Raw genomic sequence first — 16010 nt, 5'->3', positions numbered from 1 at the left:
AGAATGTGTTTTTTTCTTCAATAGTCTTGAAATTGTTGCCACCTTGAGAGTGTGCTCTCCAAAAATCCACTTTGTATTCAGTGCGCCAATCCAGGAATTTGTGGAATCCACATGGCATGAAAGTGAATAACAAAAGCCATCGTTTTCAATACACTGCTGTAAAGTGCAGAATCCTAGATATGCCATAAATGACACAACAAAGCTTGGGAAGGTGGCATGGTGGCTCAGTGATTAGCACTGCTGCCTCACAGCACCAGGGACCTGCGTTCAATTTCCACCTTGGGTGACTGTGTGGAGTTTGCGCATTCTCCCCGTGTCTGTGTGAGTTTCTTCTGGGTGCTCCAGTTTGGTCCCACAATCCACAAATGTGCAGGTCAGGTGAATTGGCCATGCTAAATTGTCCATAGTGATGGGTGCATTAGTCAGGGTAAATATAGGACAGGGGAATGGGTCTGGGTGGGTTACTCTTCGGAGGATCGGTGTGGACCTGTTAAAGCAGGTGGCACGGTGGTTCAGTGGTTAGCACTGCTGCCTCATAGCGCCAGGGACCCAGGTTCAATTCCCGCCTCGGGCAACTGTCTGTGTGGAGTTTGCACATTCTCCCCATGTCTGTGTGGGTTTCCTCCGAGTGCTCAGGTTTCCTCCCACAGTCCAAAGATGTGCAGGTTAGGTGAATTGGCCATGCTAAATTGCCCGTAGTGTTAGGGGCATTAGTCAGGAGTGAATGTAGGGAAATGAGTCTGGGTGGGTTGCTCGTCAGAGGGTCGGTGTGGACTTGTTGGGCCGAAGGGCCTGTTTCCACACTGTAGGGAATCTAATCTTACTCTTCCAACAAAGAGACTGAAAAGTCAGGAAGGACAAGATCCTTCATCGTAATGGGCCCAACTACAAACTGCATGAATAGGATAGGGAGTGATAAAGGGAGGAACTGATCTCAGAATTTCTAATCCCTGACTGTTCTTGTAGCCCCAGTATTTATATGGCTAATCTAGTTCATTTTCTGATTAATGGTAACCCACAGGATGTGGAGAATAGGAAATTGATTCAGCAATGTTAATATCATTGAATATCAAGGGGACATGGGTTGCTTCTCTCTGGGTGGAAATTGTTATTGCCTGGCACTCAGGTGGTGCATTTGTTACTAGTCATTTATCAGCCCAAGCCAGGATATTATTTAGGTCTTGCTGCATGTGGATATGGATTACTTCAGTATCTGAGAAGTCATGAATGGTACTGAATACTTTGCAATTTTCAGCAAACATTCTTAACTTATGAGAGTGTGGGAAAGGGTGTTAGGGTCGATGAAATAGCCAAAGATGGTTAGGTTGTGGACACCACCCTGAAGCACTCTTTGCAGTGATATCTTGGGACCGAGATAATTGATCTCCAATAACTACAACCATCTCCCTTCATGGAAACATGTCTCCAACCAACAGAGACTTTTCCTCAATTCTTATTATCTTCACTTTTACCAGGACTCCTCGATCCACACTCGTTGAAATTGTGGTACTTATGAGATATACATGAACAATATTCAGTGTGATTTTAAATGGCGCATTCATTCTCAGAACATTATGAAGAAGGTCAGATGGTAGCTTTTACATATCGAAACTTTGATTGCTCGTTGGGGTACAGAGGATTAGATAAATATTCTCTTGTGTGTCAAATTGGGTTTTGCTGCTTGTTCTCACACACGAGAAGACAATTCTTGCTACCTCAAGCCTCATCCCTCACTACCTTCAGAAAGTCCTCTAACTTTGGTATCATTTGAGATCTGTATGCTTCTGTAATTCTGGCCTATTAGACATGACCAGTTTTAGCCTGGCTGCTCTTTCACCTTCTGGGTGCCCTTAGACTCTGGAATTTCCTCCTTGAGCCTCCCCACCTCCTCAACTCTTTTTTTTTTCCCTTCAAGATCTTTAAAGTCCTGTGCCTTTAACCTAGTGTTTGTCTCCCATCCTAACACCTCTCTTCCAAGGTTCAGTGATGTTTGCTAGGTCTCCTATGAGATGGATTACTATGTTAAATGTTGCTATGTCTTGCTGTCTTTGTGGTGTATCCCATAGTATCATTCAATAGAGCATCTTATGGTTTGATTTGGTGGTATTTTCAATGGAGACCAGCAGAGTATCCTACTTTTGCAATGTAATTAACATAATTATCTAATGATCTGTGTATCATCTAATACAGGGAGACAGCTTCATGTGCAGATATTTTCACTATATGTTTAATGATCAAATAAAATGGATACTGCAAGGAATCACATAATGAATTTCTACTGCAATAATCTATAAATAACGTGTTCTGTTGCAAAATTACTTTCTGTGACATGATCATCTATCTAGTGAATGGTCCCAAAGTGTGTTTTGAATAGAAAATATAGAGGTGGAAGCTGAATGTGAAGTGACCCTCAAGTGTCCCTTTTGCACATGACATCATCTCTCTCTATTGTTTAAGACCCAGAGTTTTAGCAAGGAATCCAATCTCTTGGATATCTATACGATAACATTATAGATGGATCAACACACCACAGACCAAATTTTGCTCATGACACAGTAAATGTCACAAATAGGAGCTAAATGGTGCAAAAGGAATTGATCATGGATCAAGGATTGATGAACTCTTTGGGTGGGTTTATTGAAAACAGTAAACACATTGTAAGTGAAGAATCAGGCAATAGCTCAACTGTTTCCTGTGTGTTCAGCTTGCAAATCTATAGAAGTTTCAAAAACAGAAGTTGTTGGAAAAGCTCAGCAGGTTTGGCAGCATCTGTTAGCATTTCAGATCCAGTGACCCTTTCTCAGAAGACTCAATGCCCAGGTACACTGTGATGTAAATTGAGGACTTATACACATAATTTTAATGCTACTTGGTGAGAGGTTCAGGCTGATTTTTGAGTTAGGCAGTGAGTTTTTCTTTGTGTACCTGAAGTCAATAATTAACTTGTAAGTATTTTTGCAACCATAATTATTTATTATAAAACCAGCTTTGAAGCCTGCCAATTGTGTCAATAAATATATGCACTATTGGACTTTTGTTTATTTTAGACTGTTTTCAACACTGCATGGTAAACAATGGGGCCTCAGAGGTTTGTCTGGAGATGTGTTAAAGATAAAGGTAAAGCTGTCATAGTCCTATCAGACCATAGGACCGTTCTCTCACTAGAGAGAGAAAGAGACAGAGAGAGAGAGAGAGAACTGGTAAGCTTCAGAGAACATCCATAACTGAGGTTTTGACATTGAGTGGTTTGGTAGAGAACAGTGGTCCTGAGGAGGACTGATAGATAGAGTGAATTAGATTATCTTGAAGTGAAAAAGTTCATATTAGTCCCAGACCAAAAGTGCTGGGATAAAAAACCCCACAAATGGTAATTAAAGTTGTAAACAGTGAAGTTGAGGTGTTGGTTGCTCTGTGAAGAAGCTATTTGCAGTTCCATGTGAAGTTGCAAGTGACTGAACACTACACAGCAGTGTTAGGACTAGAGACCCTGATGTTAGTATTGTACAAATCGTGTTTGTGAGAACTATACCAGGAGTAGTGTTTTGGTTACTGTACAAAAACTGTTTTGTTTCATTTCAATTTAAAACAATCGTTTAAGGTCAATGGAATTATTTGTTTACTGTGTGTTTAAAATATTTGAATCTGTATTGGATTATTTCTTCACTTCTTTTGTTCCTAAACTTTGGTGTTGTTAAAGCAAAATCTGCAGATTGCCTGCTTACCCTGAGGTACCATCTTCTTAAAGCCAAAGTAAAAAAAAAATCAATCAATCCATGGTCATGAAGAACCATAGACATCTTGAAGAAGTAAAATCGAACATCTGATTCTCTTCAAAGTCTCTATAATGATATCTATTGCACCAAGTATTACATTGTTCATTCATTAGATGAAGGTTACACTAACTGGCCATCATTAATTTTCCATCCCTTAGTTGTTTTTGAGAAGGTAGTAGCGAGCTGCCTTCCTGAATCACTGCGGTCTAGGTATTGTAGGTAGACACACAATTCCATGAGAGAGGAAATTCCAGAATTTTGGAATCACTGTGAAATAACCAAAATGCACGAATCCATCATCAACACCAAAGGAATAATACGTTTCTGTGTCAGGATGGTGCATGGCTTGGAAGGGAATTTGCAATTAGTAGTGTTCCCATCTATCTGTTGCTCTTGACCTTTGTGATTATAGTGAAATTAGAAGGTAATTTTTGAAAGGAGTCTTGGCGAATTTCTGCAGGTGAATTTATAAATGTCACCTGAAACTAGTTGGCAATAAGCAATAAGCTACATATTCTTGACTTCAAAGACTCCATTAGTCAGACCAGGATTTGTTTTCCTCTACTGCCCCACACCAAGCAGGCCCTGTCATTCCCTACACTCAAAGAGGACAGTGGCAACAACTATTGTATGTGCTGTAATACCAGCCATTGGCAGAGAATAGTTGGATTAGAGTGTTGCCACCAATCTTCATTTCTATACTGCATTTAAGGGCTTGTTTGGTTAACAGTGGCAGAAGGTGAACTTTTAATGAGGTTTAACAGGAAGAGCCAGATGGCTGAACAGTACTATATCGTTCATTGCATTATTACAGTAGGCATGTATTATACTGGCTGCCTAGACATAATTGCAAAGACTATCAGGAATCTGGGAAGGCACATTTGACTCCATTGAGATCTGGAAGTTGATTCTTCTCTTCCCTGGTGAAGACATTGTCAGATTGGTTGGGGATTAATGCTTTCTACATCATCAATCATTTTAGAACCATTAACCTATAGGTCACCAACTTTGATTGTGAGCAGCACTCATAAAGGTATTCCAGCAGATTTAACTGGACTGCTCATACAACACTTGGTGAGCAGCAATGGAAGGTCTTCAGACTCGTCTTTATGTTGCCTGCCATACAAAACAGTTGGCAGTAGGGAAGAGCTGAAGACGTAAGATTGTGGCAGAAGGAACCCGTCTTCAGTAATCCTCAATAAGGAAGAATGTACCAGTGAAGAGTTAAAGCATTCAAGACCTGATAGGAGATGTATGAGACATGTTAGCAACACCCCAGAGAAGGAACTCTGAAGCAGATACAAAATGTGTCGCGAGGTAGTGATCTTTCAAAATAGTCCCAAACTGGAGTTCAGCGATGCGTGAACTGGCATCAGAACGTCCATGAGTGAATACAACTCAAATCCCTGGAGGGCCAGAGGAATCTTTACAATAGTCAAGTAATCCCGGCTGGAAAAGCAAGCTAAAATAATTTGTTACAGCTTACATTGAATCTTAGGAATACAGTGAGTGGGCATCATGTGTTATGGCTATAAGAAAGAATTAAAACGTCACAAAAGAAATATTATTCCAAGGTCACAGATCCTGGGTTATTGCAACATTGATAGTTCAAGTGGTATTGTTGGTCAGATTAAAACTCTTAATTGACCTGGTCTACTGATGCAATGGGGACAAGGTTTGGGGGAATTTATTCAGATCAAGGAAAGGATGAGAGATTGTTCATGATGGATATGATAAAGGCAAGAATCATTTATTTAACATATAATTTCATGAATCATTCAGTTTAACTGTGATAGAAGTGGGATTGATTTTTTTAAAACCTGCCAAAGAAAAGATTTATAAACTCGAAGCTGAAAAAATAAATGTACAGCTGTGCATGGTGTTTCAGCTTGTCATGGGGTAAAAGGAGCAACAAATACCTTTGAAGAGGCACTGAAAATCTTTGACAATTATTTCATGCTCAGAACTAATAAAATTATGGAGAGAGCAAAATTTATGCAACTGTTCAGTAACCAGGAAAATCCATAGATGATTTCATGAATGATCTCCGCAAAATAATCGTAAAAATTAACTATGATGGTTTTAATCCAAAATTCATACGAGACCGATTTGTTGTAGTAATTGCTGATGAGATTTTGTCAGACATAACACAGTCCTGACTCTCAGGCAGTTCCCAGATGACTATGAAGCAGAGATCTTGTAGCAAATCGAGTGAATCTTTAGAAGGCTTGGTCAACTATGGAACAGGAGATCAGCAAAGTCCATTCAATTTTGGACAAACAATTAAGATTGCATGCCTCATTGATCACTCCATTTCAGAGATTTTGTTTCAACAGATTATCATTGAGGGTCACCTTGGCCTTGTAGATTTCCAAAGACTTTTGTTATAATCCCAGCTGATGTTATTGTCAGACAAATGAACTTCTGCACTGAAACCTAACTTGACAGAGTATATTTTGTTTTGGTTTGATTTTAATGAGATGGTCCATCATCGAAACATAAGCACACAATGTTTGAACAATAAAACCAAATGACATAAAAATAAAAATAAATAAATAGTTTGATTTATTCTAACACAATGCAGATTATTATAAACAGGCAATATAATTTACTTAATACCAAAGTACTTATTTAGAATTTTTAAAGAAATCACCCATTTTTACAATACTAACAATTGTAAGAGAAAAAATATTTTCCAACACATCAATAGATTTAAGGTTGCCATAACTTTGACTCCTAGACAGGAAATGCTGATAGTTTCTTCCTGGATCTATCATATGCAACAATATAGATTTACTCAGCTTGAAAAACCTCTTCAGGGTTTTATCCCAACATTTCTGATTTATTGTAAGCTATTCTGATTTTATGATATGTTCTCTTCTCATGTGCATTGTTCTATACATCTATTTCAATCTAAGCACTTTAAATACGTGCACAAAAATAAATTAAAACTGAAAAAAAAAGCCTCTCTCTAAGGTATGGAACATTTACTTAAACATAAAATCATCTCAAACCTAGAAACTTCTAGCACAGCTAACAGGGACCCATTAATGCTGCCAAAGAAGCTCATAGAAACCATTGTAAAAGGAAACATCATGACTACAGAAATAGTTACAGGTTACTTATTAACTTTAGACACAGAAAATACACACATTTCTAATCCAATCTTAAAATCAATGATATTGATAAAAATATACATCAGACAATTTATATCACACATTCCTAAATTTACAAGACCTTCACAAAATCTTATAACTTGTGGCTGATATATTGGCCCATGGGGAAAAGGTTGAAGAACATGATTGTCAAATACATACAGTCCTAAAAAGCTTACAAGCGGAAGGGCTTATCCTTAATGGGTGTGAATTGGCCAAAGAAAAATTTTTTTTTTAGTTTGGGGAAAATATGTTGCGATTGAGATGAAGGCTGCTCAGTCACATTGGTCTGAAATGTAAGTCATTGGTCTGAACTTTGCCACAAAAATCAAGTATGAATCTTTTGATTCTGACCTGGAAGAGAAAGAACTGGTAAGGATACCTCAAAAAAAGCAAAGGTTTTAACTTCACCTGATAGGTGTTCGCCTATAAAGCCATATACATTGAGGGAAAACTGCATGTGCACTCTCTCCAGACCAACGGTTGATCAACTTTCCATGACTTTATTCATGATATCAAGTCATACATCCAGTCCACATTGACAGAACAGCCAGCAAGCCACAAATGGTGTGACCAAATCTGAGAAGACCAATTGAGGTTGGCTCATAGAAGCACAGAAACAGAGAATATAGGAGCAGGAATTGGCCATTCAGCCCTTTGTGAATCTGTTCTGCCATTCAATATGATTATGGCTGATCATCCAACTCTGTACCTTGTTCCTGTTATCTCAGCCTCTGATTCAGGCACTCTGTTTCTCACCTTTTGATCCCTTTCGAAAAAAGAAAATAATTCTGAGAAAACTATCTGAAAATGCGTCAGAATTGTGCAGTGCAAAGACCCGGTTGGTTGGCCATGAAACTATATTTTGAGCATGGACAGCATTTTACAGCTGTGGCCAATATACAAGTGAGTAAAGACTGGGCATTCCAGATTCACCTTGCATAGGTGACCTTGGGGAAGCCGCACCAAGGCCCCTTGGGAATCACCAAGTATAGCCAAAACGTTTTGTCAATTTTATGTTGCCCGAGGATTTCCAAGGACATTGAGGATACCATCACCGACTGCAAGACAGTGCTACCCACATACTGAGAGCCATCAGTACTAGTCACATTCCTCACAGGGCAGTAATCTATTTGTTTTTGTCAGAAGGTTTCACCTCATTGCCATTAATTACTACCGTTAATGGATAGAGGATTGAAAAATTGCACACCACGATGAATGTGGTTATCAGAGTCTTCAATGAATATTTTGTAATATATCTTGCTTTTTATGTGACTGTTTTGAACAACTGGTTACACTTTGCTAACAGATGCTTAAGTAAATCTTTTACCTGTTCTGGATTTGAACATGCCACAAGCTCAATAAGAGACACATAATTAAATGGGGAAGCAAAGCAATGGGTCAAGTCAGTCAAGTCAATCTGAGAGAAGAATACACACTTCTATACTAGGCTATTCAATTATAAATCCAGCATACTCCAATAAGGTCCAGTACATCAAGTTGCAAATGGTGAGGAAAGAGAAGACCCTGGTTCCCATCTTAATAAAGTGGTTGACTACATATTCAAGTCAACAGGATGTATAGAATAAGGAGCAGCCCTGTAGTGTGCAAGAAGCCATGCACTAATGTAGGCACTAACTTGCAAAACACTTGCTATGTTTTAGATAGAGGAATCAGGTATGCATCAGGCTTCTGAACCAGAAAAGCACTGTCAACTATTGGAAAACCTATCCAAATAATAGATTCAATACCTATTATTAATTAACTGCTCTAATATATTAACATCTGATAAACACACCCTTTGGCAAAAAGGTAAAGTCAGACATAAATCCTTACATGCAGTTCTCCAATTCAGGATGAAATAACATCTAAAGAGATTTCAGAGAAAGTAGAAGCTAGGAATCATTTACTGAATCTCCAACTCTTTTGGACCCCAAACAGCTTCTGAGTGCTACAGCTAAAAGAAAAAGCCAAAAAGCCTGGACTGTGAGAGCTGGTCATTTCCCTTCCATTGTTCCAACTGTTTAAAAAAAAACCCTAAAAACCTCTTAATCCATTTTTTGTACCCAGTACGGCCCTCTGCCTTTACAACCTGTATTCGAGAAAACCCAGGATAAAATAACCTTTTTAAAGTGACAGTATCATCACACCAAGGTTTAAAAGGATTTTCTTATGATGGTAGGTTCAGTGTGTTGGGCTTGTGCTCATTGGAGTTCAGAAGACAGGAGGCACACTTATTAAAACACAATATTCCTAGGGGGCTTGACAGGTAGGTCAAGAGGAAATAATCTCAGAATAAAAGGACATACATTTAAGAGAAGGAGGTGATTTTTTTTTTTCTTCTCAGAGGGTAGAGAATATGTGAATTCTTTACCTCAGAGGGCTGTCAAAACTGGGTCATTTGATATGTTCAAGATAGACAAAATTTTAGTGAGTAAGGAAATCAAGGGAAAAGGCAGAAAAGTGAAGTTAAAGCTGACTCTTTGATCAACTATGATCTCACTGAATAACATAGCAGACTTGATGGGCCAAATGGCTCACCTCCATTTCTAAATCTTTTGGATTTAGTGTGGCATTAATGATTTCAACATTAAAGTCATCCCACTTATCACAGTCTTCATGTCCTAATTGTCTTCCATTCATTGAAAATTTAGATCTCAGACCTGTGTTGCTAATTTTTCAGTGCTTTTCACATATTAATATTATATTTTTCTTGCCATTTGCACAGCTGAATAGGTCAATTTATAGTATTTGCATACTCTATGTGTCCCCCATCCTGACTGCTGTCATTTTGGTGCAGCCATCAACTTGCAGGATTGTATAACTGGTTTTGGAGTTCAGGCCTGCTTTATGGCTTTCCCATAAAATCTGGAGAAACAAAATTCTACAATATTTTGGACGAATGCATCATACCAATGTTTTAGCAGGAAATACGAAATTAAAATTTGTTTTGATTTCTAAGCAGAACAGAAATGACCAACAACTGTAAAAATAAAGAGTGTAACAGTATTCACTGTTAAAACAAAAGAGAAATATTAATTCATTTGTTGTGCCCACGTTTAAAAACATGTTGGATTGGTTCTGATGAAGGAATGTAAACCAGGATCACTAATATGTTTTTACTCTCTTTGCAGATACTAATGCTGTGAAATTTGATCATTTCTCTTTTTATGTCATGATTGCATGATTGTTTCTTCTCACTGAAGAATTTTCATTGTCATTGAGCGAATTGTTTGATCCCAAGTGGTCAATGGAAAAGATCTTCCTAGTTAAAGGCAAACAGCTGTATGCCTTCTTATCAGTCATGGCAGAGATTATAAATGCAGGGAGGTTATGTGGAGCTGTACCGAACTTTGGTTAGGCCACAGCTGAAGTATCACGTGGGTTCTTGTCATCTCACTATAAGAAACATGTGACAGCACTGGAGGGGGTGCAGAAGAAATTCACCAGGCTATTGCCTGGGATGGAGCATTTCAGCAAAAAGCTGAATAAGTATGAGTGTTTTTCTTTGGAGTGGAGAAAGTTGAAGAGCTACCTGATGAAGGAGGAGCACTCAAAAGCTAGTGCTTCAAAAATAAACCTCTTGCATAATAACCTGATATTGTGTGATTTTTAACTTTGTCCACCCCAGTCCAACTGAGGCACCTCCACATCAAGGTTACAACAGTCATGGGGAAGGAGAATAGAAAGCAGTTGTTCCCCTTAGTTAAAGAGGGCATCATTTTAAAGTGAAAGGCAGGAAGTTTAGAGAGGATTAGAGAGGGTTACATTAGATTGTGTTATTAAAGGGGATTTTATGAAAGGTTGTTTTCCACCCAGGGTATGGAGAGGGGTCTAGAATGCATTCCTGGGAGCGTAGTTGTGACAAGAAGCCTCATAATCTTTAAAACGTATCTAAATGAGCACTTAAAGTGTCATAACATTCAAGACTATGGGCCTAGTGGGGGAAAGTGGAACGAGTCCAGGTAGTGGTATATTATTGGCAGAACTTAATGGGTCAAAGGACCTTTTCTGTGCTGTGTGATTCTTTGATCCTATAATCACTATTTTCTCATGACATGGCTCTTCTGCAAATTGGAGAGATATATCCTGGTCTCCGCTTGGTAGTAAAGGATTTGTAATAAGCTTATCCCCATCAATGAGTGATTGTACTATCTCACTCCAATTTCTGTGAGCTTTTTTATTAATGATTGCAAATAGTACTGTTCAGCAACTCACTAGTCCATACTACCCCACTCCTTCTTTAGAGTTAACTGCAAATGTCATATCATGATATTGATGACTACCTCCTTAGCATATCCACTCTTATTCTGAGCTGATCAATTTTAACAGTTTATCTGGTTCAAGGTTTTATGAGATAATAACACACAGAGAAAGACCAGCTCTTCCTTCAAGCTTTCCTTAACTTTTTGAAATCTGGGACATCATGACTTGACATCTCTTGTACCCTTTGGAGCTATGCCAACTTCTGAGTGTGTCAAAAAAGGCAAGGAAGAAGAACTGAACTAATTTAAGCAAAATTCATCATTGACGCCACTTCCCCTCCCCACAACCCTCCCCCCCCCCCTAACACAAACACACAGACACAGACACACACACACACACTCAAAGTCTGTTCAAGAGATTCCATTGAGCATTCCTATCTGAACTGTAAATCCACTTGCTTTCTTGTGAATGCAATGTCTACCTTGGCCAGGGAGAGATACATCTTCCTCTTCAGGACATAAAGATTCAAGCACCACACCTGCTGACTACTCATTGTGAATACTCACTACTCTTTTGGGGAAAAGAAATATTTGAATCTCTACAGTGGGAATAGGTGTCAGAATGTATGAAAGAGCATATTAGGAGTCTTCTCCTTATCTAGGATATTCTTGACCCAGATGTGATGTTCCAAACTGCAGTAAAAATCTAAGAGAAATCTGGAGAGTACAATTTAAGTTAGAGTTGGCTTTTTTTTAGTATACAGTATAGTGTAAATAAATTTTAAAGAATGAACTATTTCAAAAACTTTCAGCGCATAGATTGAACATTATGCTCTATTCCCATCTGTGCCGTGCTGTTGTGAGTTCTTTTATTTCTGACACCAGTTATCCTTAAGGGCTGTCTGATCAAAAGTGCCACTTTGTATTGAATTATAACTGCTTGCTTCAAGTAATTTGAGACAGCTCTGAGCAAATCTCAAATTAATTCCTCACACCGAATTAAGAAACAAACATGCAGTATATTGCATATCACATTTTTTTGTCCCAAAGTGCTTCACACCCAATTAATTATCTATAAAATGTAATCACTGTTCTTTTTTTAAAGCAAAACAGCCGCTAATTTACACACAGGAAGGGTCCTATAATGATAGATTATCCTGCCCTGGAAATAGGCACATAAAGGTGATAAGGGGCAAGACACAGCAAAATATTTTCTTTTTTTATTGTGCCATAAGGTTTTGCTTTTATGAAACTATAAATGCATGTGGGGTCTCAGCTCAATAGATCAAATTGCATCATAAAAACAGCACTGTCTCAACATAGAAAATGCACTCAAATTCTAAGTGGAGCTCAAACCCACAACCTGCTGATCTGAAAGTGAAAATGCTACCAGAAGAACCATGCTGACACTTCTGAATCTTAAAGGAATGCTTCCAGGCTCACAGACAGGATTCTTTTATTCAACCAGAATAAACAGAATTAAAATATAGCTTCTACACGATGTTAGCCCTTCAACTGAAAATTTGTTAAGGAAGCTACTTACACAAAATAATTGTTAATTTTCTAAACCCTATTTCATTGTAAAAATATTTCTGTAGTTAATTAATATTGAAGTACAGAAAAAATTGCAATATTACTGTGGAAGTTACAAATGGCAATGTATTATTTAGCTCAGTTGCTGAATGTTTACATTTAAAAATAATTTCATAACATAAAACATACCTTGCATTTCAGCTTATGTTTTATGGTTTGCCAGCTCAAAAAAGACTTAGCAGAGCTGAAGGATATGTTGATGAGGTAGATGAGGTGCCGATTTCAGGTACTGTGATTTTTGGCGTACAATTTCCCATGTATATTTTTGCAGGCAGCGGCTATGAGCATCATTAATCATGACCTTTAGCATCCTGTGTCCATTCTACACAGCCGCATGCCAGGCCTGTGGGTTGTTTATCAGTGGTTTGTACTTAATGCTCTGTGATAATACCTGTTGTCTAAGACATTCATGAAAGAAGTGGAGTTGCTTGTGGGTCGTGCTCTGTCAGTTGGTGAAGGCCTCCCATTGTCAGACCAGCTTGAGCATGTTGCACCCATAGGTCTTTACGGTTTTTGTGAAGATCTGTAGCATTGGTTGTGGATGAGTTGATGGTGGCTGGTATTGAAAGTAGGTAAAAGGCTAGATCATGGTTAGAAGATGTCTAAGTACAGTTGAAAACAATACCATTGCAGGGGAAGACATTTGGAGGGTGAAATGGTCATATAAATGGTGTCTTTGGTAAGGCATCTTTTGTGACTTTGCTGTTGTTCATCAATATCCGTGAAATTCATTGCATGATAAACAACAAGTGTTTGACTCTGAATTCATCCTTGGCCTTTAGCACAGGACTCCAGTTTTTGTGTATGTTATTGCAAAAAATGTTATTCACATTAGCAGAAAGAATGAAATTCTAACTTAGCATACCACCAAATTTCATCTGCCAGCACCCCCATCCCTTGATTTTCAGCTGGAAGATGTCCTAATGTCTAAGGCCAGTGCTCTCACATAATAAACTGACAGTCTTGACACTTTCAGCTCTGTTAGGTTTGAAATTAATTTCAACATTTCAGTTAATCCAGATGTTATGACTTGTTTGAGTCTGGGCTGCATTGCCATGGTAATGCTTGATGAATAACATTGGTGCTGAACAGCTATATATGTGATAGAGTCCTTAATTGTTGCCAGGTGCAAGTGGAGAGAGAAAAAAAATCTTCCATTGTGCAGTTACGTCAACTCAAACTATCGTTTAATGAAGAGGACAAGCTACAATAGGAGGCACATGCTTAGTGTACTGCATGCAGATTTCCTCACATGACTGTCGTTTTAACAAAAAGCTCAGTTATTAATTTTACGTACAACAAAAGCAAAGACGAAATTGCCCACGTCACACACTCTTCAAACAAAATGATTCACCTCAGGCCATTAGATTCTTCACTTGTTTCATTACCTTTATTACATCAAACACTGTTGGAAAGCAATCGTGTGCCATTGTAATGGTGATGTAGAGATATTCATAAGAAAACAGACTCCAGATTAAACGAGATGTGAAACACACAACCTAATTGCTGTCTGTTATAATACAACACAAACCGATCATTAAATGGAGCACCACCACGGCTCATCAAATACAGAAATAGGAAGATCCAACTTTAATTTAGTAACAACTTATCATTTGAGATCCAGTGATATGGGGCATAACTGCTCCACTAACAACAAATACAGTAGCACAAATCTAGTTCTTCACAGCAAAGAACAACTTAGTTTTGATGCAAACAAATTGAGCTTCATAGGACTTGCTGATGTATCACTTTGTGGCTCCATTCAATAACAGCCCACATGTCCTAGTGGCATTCTCTATTCCTCTGTCAAGGAGCTTCCCCCCCTATCCCTCTCTCTCTACTTCACTTCAGTGGTTGTTTAGTAATGGGGTTCCACTGTATCACTAAACAACCATCTTAACTGGTGCTGGTCTGGAACGTTTTATTTCCTCTTTCACCCAATATGCACTCATATGTTTTGACTCTGTCCTTTGAAATGTTCTGAAGCATTCCTCTGCAGGCATGTGCCTCAAGTATTTAAACTATATAGTCCTTCGCCTATTCTGATGTCTTCAGAAATCATCAGGTGAAAGTTGAGCCTGCATTCCTCACCGAGAGCCTTATGGATAGGAGCAGGAATTGTCGAATAAACTCTTTTAAAATTGTCAGGGACGCTGCTGAATTACAGTGAGGGAAGGGACAACTTGTGTCTGTTCATTCCCACACCAATCTATTGATCTTAGTCAGAAGAAATGGTCAAATAGATTTGCAATTCTGTTGAATATTCCTTCATAGGATGTGACGATCACTGGTAAGGTCAGCATTCATTGCCTATCGGTAATCACTCTTACACTGTGTGGCTTGTTAAATCATGAGAGATGGTGTTAAGAATCAATCACATTTATGTGGGTATGGAATCACACATACAACAGACAGGGTAAGGGTGGCACATGTCCATATGTCAAGGACATTAGTGAACCAGATGGGTTTCAATAACAATTGATGCAATTACAGCACCATCACTCAATTTTTGATTTTATGAGTGGAAATTAAGTTTCAGCAACTGCTGTGTTGAGAATGTAAAGTTGATTAAAATTACTGTGTGCTTAGAGGTGAACGTTTTTCCTTCAGAACATTTCCACTCCTTGGAAGATTCAGGGAGGAGTGGTTTCATTCATCTAAAATGTTGACTAGATATATTGAAATATTTCCTCGAGTATTGGACTTGACAACAGTCAGAAACCTAAAATGAGAGTTAGACCATGCTGCTCGGAAAATAGGAAGCACCATTACATATGCTGGGTAATGCAAACCTGAAGCTCTCTGCCCGAAAATTCAATGGAAGTTGAGACAACTGGGATTTTCATCATTGAGAGAGGTATGTTTTTGTTTGGTAAGGTTATCAAGTGGTCCAGGGCAAAGATCAAAAAATGGGATTGAAAAGGATATCAGTCAGATTGAATCATATGGTAACTCATCTACTGTGATTCTGAAAAATATGTGAGGAAATGTGATGAAAATTAGAAATAGAAATCCCTTAAAAGGGTTAAATATAATTGTATATTTCACCTTCCAACCCACAGAAATTCTGTCTTCTACCTTGACAAGTAATGAGCAGTAGGATTGCCCTCAGTAGCGCTGGTTGAAAAATTGACACTATTCCTGTCCCTGATCCACGTTCCCTAATGAATGTGCTGAGGTGTCAAGTTCAAATGGAATCAAACATGGTTGCAATACCTCATTATGGCCAATTAACTGGAAATTGTCTTCAGCCTCATATCTGAAGAATAGCCATGTCCTTGTGA

This window comes from Chiloscyllium plagiosum, chromosome 27 (assembly GCF_004010195.1).
Source record: "Chiloscyllium plagiosum isolate BGI_BamShark_2017 chromosome 27, ASM401019v2, whole genome shotgun sequence".
Taxonomy (NCBI): Eukaryota; Metazoa; Chordata; class Chondrichthyes; order Orectolobiformes; family Hemiscylliidae; genus Chiloscyllium; species Chiloscyllium plagiosum.
Note: the sequence above shows the minus strand (reverse complement) of the source record.